The sequence below is a fragment of the Taudactylus pleione genome, unplaced genomic scaffold, assembly GCF_031769625.1.
Source record: "Taudactylus pleione unplaced genomic scaffold, aTauple2 ptg000430l, whole genome shotgun sequence".
NCBI classification, from domain to species: domain Eukaryota; kingdom Metazoa; phylum Chordata; class Amphibia; order Anura; family Myobatrachidae; genus Taudactylus; species Taudactylus pleione.
Window position 1 is genome coordinate 985,932 of NW_028284832.1, and position 6,208 is coordinate 992,139.

Here is a 6,208-nt window from a genome sequence, read left to right on the forward strand (position 1 = left end):
TTACCTGTCCTACCCAGTCTGTGGAGTAATAGTAATGTTTGGTACTTATGCTGTGGTATGCCTTTGTGTTTTGTACCTATGCTCTGATACCCTGTAACTGTTGTCTATGGTTACCCTGTACAATACTGCACACTTTGTGGTGTCTTATAAATAAAAAATCATAATAATATAGCAGTACTGAGAATTCCAAATGGCCGAACTGTATCTATAGGGCTAAAGGATAGATATCGCCCCATGTGTCTGACACAAAGCTTATTTGCCCTCATTCAGGCAATTGCTGTATCAGAAGTACAGGAATAAGGGGGGATAGTATTACATAACTGCTTTACCTTGTTTGGCACCTAAAAGTCAGCTTGTGGGGGATTGATTGGCCTGATGGGTGTCCTCATATCAAAATGGCGGGAATCCTATATTGAAACCATGTTGGGATGTGGGTAAAAGCCAGATTCAGATTAAATTCTCCCACAAAGCCAGATCCACACTATGGCGCTGATTCACAGATGGACGCGGTGTGAGTTGGTGCTGCGTCTTCGGTTGCAGCATTATGCTAATGGAGTCCTTTGTAAAAAGACACTCACTGCTGGCTACTGAGATCCGCTGGCTGCATCCAAAGATGCAGCATTGGATCCACAGCTCTGATATCGCTGGCCCATCGGACATCTGAGTAACCCTCTTGTTACCGAGGATGTCCAGCAAAATGGCCCTGCTGGGGGCCAGTGATAAGGTGTCCAAGGAAACAGCCACTGGCTCTGGCACACATAGAAAATGGAATCCTCGTTATCTGGAACACTTCCTGTTCCCGGCCCTAAATGAGCTCTTCCCTCACTGTGAATAGATGCTGTGCGCATGAATCTATTCACAGACGGTGAGCACTGCATGGTAATCCCCCGCATTCTGACCATTTGAAATCTGGCGTGGCGCGGCGCCCAGCTAAAACAGCCTAGCGGGAATGCGTGTAGAGATTATCATTATAGGCATTGTAGAGAAGAAAATATTTTTCAATAATAATAATTCAACTATTGCTTAAATAATAACTGTATATATGAACTGTTGTTTTTTTTATGTGTCTGTTTTTTTTTCATTAGCATGTAAATCACTGAAGTAGTTTAATTAAAATGTACATGCCTTATGGTGTCCTGTGAGCAGGAAAGGCAATTAACTGGAGAAGAAACTGGTCAACAAGGCCTTTTGTCTACGTCTGCATACAGATGACTAGAGAATGCTTACCTAGCACCCAACGCAGCATAGGGTATTCAAACAGCCATCTAATCAAAAGATGTGACTGCACATAGACAGAGATCATAGGCCTCACCATATTTTATCTGTCGTTGACTACAAATTTAGATTTCCACCACAGCTAAGAGCTTCCAAAATCATAGAAGTATAGCTGAAGTCAGTACGCTGGTCTGATGTGATTTCGGATTCACTAGGGTGTATGGATTGAGAGAGTATCTAACCAATCACACATCCCCGAGCAGTCTTGCTTACACTCTTAAATAAGAGATTAATATGATCATACCATATTTCATGTAGCTATTACACTGGGGAAATTCTATACAGTTATTTGTACTTAAGGTTAAAAGTTATGTGGATATTCCTGGTATGGATCCTGGGTTAATTAAAAACAGACAGTCACCGGGGACTGGGTCATGACATCTTTATAGGGGGGAGGGGATAACAGATCATAAAAGGTATGGGAGCCTTCTGTTCTATGTCAAACTTAGAGTAGGGATGGACTTTGGAAGCCCGGCATTGAATGGTTGTTGGGCTTCCGACATTAAAACATGCAATGTGATGGCTACTAGCCATCACATGATAACCATACATTGGTATAGCCATCGATGGTCATAATATGTGCATGCACACATAAGAGGAGTTGCGGACACTACTTCCGGGTGTTTGCAGCTGAATTTAAACAGTCAGCCATCGGATGGGCATCGGATTCAGCATCAGTGCCAAATCAGAGATACCTATTGGGGACCCTGACAATGTGTGTGAATTCAGTGTCAGTGTGAATCCAACTACCGTATATCCGTGTGCAAATTCAGTGTGGTTCAAGCTTGTACCCATTACCCAGGCACTCTGCTAAGAATGGGTCCTGGGTACCAGTTTCTTGATCTGAAAATGGGGTAAGCACAGTGGTCTAAGCTCTTGTGAAAGAAATCTGGGATGAGGAATCGGGATACCTGTGTGACTGGTATCTGCTGGGGTCTTAAAATCAACCCCATGCTTCCTACACGATGGCAGCTAAAGTGAATCAGTTACAGGAGCCTGTTCCCACTCATCTCATTTACAATCAGGGGTCACCAGTAATGGGAATAATGGACGACTTCTAGTGAAGGAGCAGGGCCTCGGGGGCTCTGGGTGAATAATGATGCCCCAGTCAGGTCTCAGGCACCTCATGCAGTATATTGCTCATTAGTCCCAGGTGTACAAGGCAGAGTGGCATATAGCTGGGATTAAGCTCCCTGCCCGGCACCTGGCCTCACATTCCCGGCCCTTCTCTCTCCAGCCCTCTCAGAGCCACCTGTGAAAGCTGCTGGTACGGAGTGTAAACTCCATTGTTTGTGCTAATTGCTGGAACAGACAGGCACATGCTATGTATGGCAGAGGGTTGTATGCACAGTGTAGGTCGTGCCGCCCGAGGCTACTTCATATGTCAAATTGGCATTAAAATGAAACAAAGGAAAAAAATGAAAATATGCCACTAACAAATGTAACGCTCCTTGTATGAGGGACCTGTGCCTATAGTTCTGCTGCAGCCTTCGGGGTAAGTATCTGCTCAGTCTGTGGTAAATTACTATATATCTATATATATATATATATATATATATATATATATGTATATATATAGTCACTTGAGTGTCTGCCCACTGCTCCATCCCGCCCCCATACTTCCTGTGATCCTGTCTCTCCTGCTAGGCTAAGGGCTGTCCCGTCTCTGCAGCTGTGGGAGCCGTAGGGTGCCCACATGTTGGGGATGGGACAGACCATAGCAAATTATTATATACTAGTATAACGGACCTGGCATATTCCAGGTCACCTCAGCCTCCGGCCCCCACTCTGGCCCTCTCTACTGTCCCCTTCCCCAGGGCGCGGCTCCCTCCCGACTGCCCCCAACTACACTCACCAGCAGATGACTGATGCCCTTCTAGCTACCTCAGGGACTGGTTGGGCAACTAGCACAAAAGTCTCTTTCCCTTATGCCAGTCCTACACTAAGAAGTAATCATGATTTATTGTCATTGCTATGCTATCTGACAGAGTATGATCTGCTGACAGCAAGTACTCCCCATAACAATGTCAGGCATTAGACACCTGGGGAATAACTGTGGAACAGGGAGTGGTGCCACAATAAGGGGATGGCCACAAAATCCATTATTAACAAAAACGAAAGTATTGTGCTCCACCACAAGTATATTAATGAATACAGGGGTCTGATTCAGAGATGGATGCAGTACACACAGCAGCCGCGCCTTTGGGCGCTAATGCTGCAGCGGGCATCGTGTGTAAATACACGCCTCCTGCGTGCTTGTCTGAGGACCCAGCATCGGATCGTCTGCGTAGAAAATCGGTCTTCGATGGAAGCTGCAGCCAGTGTCCTTGACACGCCATGAGAATTGGGACGTCACACCCCCATTTTCATGTTATATATCAGTGGATAGAGACAGGAGGGATAGATTTTTTTTTTTTGGGGGGGGGGGGGGCAGATATGATGGGAGGGCAGAGGTGAGTTAGACATAGGTGCGGGTAGGCAGGCCATAGATGAGATGGAGAGGAAGACTGGGTACAGTGATGGACTGAGGCTGTTTCGCGGGCCGGGCATTGAAAAAAGGGGTATGTGGCATGGCCAAGCCTCACAGGGCATGCTGTAGGCACGGGGGCTCGGCCTTATGACATGCCCCGTCTCTCTGTGCACACACACACACCTTTTCCAGTAAGGGTTGCACACTTAAGTGTTGAAGGAGACCATAAATTGAAAGCGTTATATCCCTGTAGAGCATTCGAGTACTGTTGCTACATTTAGTATTCGCACAAAAGGACTGGATTGCACAAGTGTACACAGAGCAAATCACAAGTGTACTTATATTGTCATGTTGTTTAAATATTTAAATTGTATCACCTGTAGTGCTTGTGGCTGATTCTACAAACTCTTCACTTTTTGGGTGTTTCTGTGACACAAGTAGGATAACCAAACAGAATTAAAAGCATCAACATGTTAATTTTCTTCTAAAGCACCAAGATTAATAGGAGTCTCATAGAAATACATGCAGCTCCATGTAAGAATTCATCCTCCGATGCACAGATCTGTAACATTACTTCCACCTAATCATTTTCTTTTTCCTTGTTATACTAATTTAACAGTTAATTTTGTATGTGGGATACACAGCAGGAGGATGGTCCACACCAATCCAATGACCAACTGATATGTCTGGCCGCAGGAACCATTTGTGATGTCATTGTTGCTGGGTCCTGCGACAGGCATATGCGTCGGTCGCCCGTACACACAGGCAGACGTGCACAATATATCTGTCCAATATATGGCTCCTGCCGTGCTGTATGGCCACGTGATATATCTGTCCAATATATATCACGTGCCGTGCTGTATGGTCACGTGATATATCTGTCCAATATATGGCACCTGCCGTGCTGTATGGTCACGTGATATATCTGTCCAATATATGGCATCTGCCGTTCTGTATGGTCACGTGATATATCTGTCCAATATATGGCACGTGCCGTGCTGTATGGTCACGTGATATATCTGTCCAATTTATGGCACGTGTCGTGCTGTATGACCACGTGATATATCTGTCCAATTTATGGCACGTGCCGTGCTGTATGGTCACGTGATATATCTGTCCAATATATGGCATCTGCCGTGCTGTATGGTCACGTGATATATCTGTCCAATATATGGCACGTGCCGCGCTGTATGGTCATGTGATATATCTGTCCAATATATGGCATCTGCCGTTCTGTATGGTCACGTGATAGATCTGTCCAATATATGGCATGTGCCGTGCTGTATGGTCACGTGATATATCTGTCCAATATATGCACGTGCCGTGCTGTATGGTCACGTGATATATCTGTCCAATATATGGCATCTGCCGTGCTGTATGGCCACGTGATATATCTGTCCAATTTCTGGCATGTGCCGTGCTGTATGGTCACGTGATATATCTGTCCAATATATGGCACGTGCAGTGCTGTATGGTCACGTGATATATCTGTCCAATATATGGCACGTGATGTGATATATCTGTCCAATATATGGCATGTGCCGTGCTGTATGGTCACGTGATATATCTGTCCAATATATGGCACGTGCCGTGCTGTATGGTCACGTGATATATCTGTCCAATATATGGCACGTGTCGTGCTGTATGGTCACGTGATACATCTGTCCAATATATGGCACGTGCCGTGCTGTATGGTCATGTGATATATCTGTCCAATATTTGGCGCGTGCCGTGCTGTATGGTCATGTGATATATCTGTCCAATATATGGCATTTGCCGTGCTGTATGGTCATGTGATATATCTGTCCAATATATGGCATTTGCCGTGCTGTATGGTCACGTGATATATCTGTCCAATATATGGCACCTGCCGTGCTGTATGGTCACGTGATATATCTGTCCAATATATGGCACGTGCCGTGCTGTATGACCACGTGATATATCTGTCCAATATATGGCACGTGCCGTGCTGTATGACCACGTGATATATCTGTCTAATATATGGCATGTGCCGTGCTGTATGACCACGTGATATATCTGTCCAATATATGGCATGTGCCATGCTGTATGACCACGTGATATATCTGTCCAATATATGGCACGTGCCGTGCTGTATGGTCACGTGATATATCTGTCCAATTTATGGCATGTGCCGTGCTGTATGGTCACGTGATATATCTGTCCAATATATGGCATCTGCCGTGCTGTATGGCCACGTGATATATCGGTCGAATATATGGCACCTGCCGTGCTGTATGGCCACATGATATATCTGTCCAATATATGGCACCTGCCGTGCTGTATGGCCACGTGATATACAGTCAGGTCCATAAATATTGGGACATTGACAGAATTTTCATATTTTGGCCACTATTCACCACCACAATGGCTTTGAAATGAAACAAACAAGATGTGCTTTAACTGCAGACTTTCAGATTTAATTTGAGAGTATTTACATCCAAA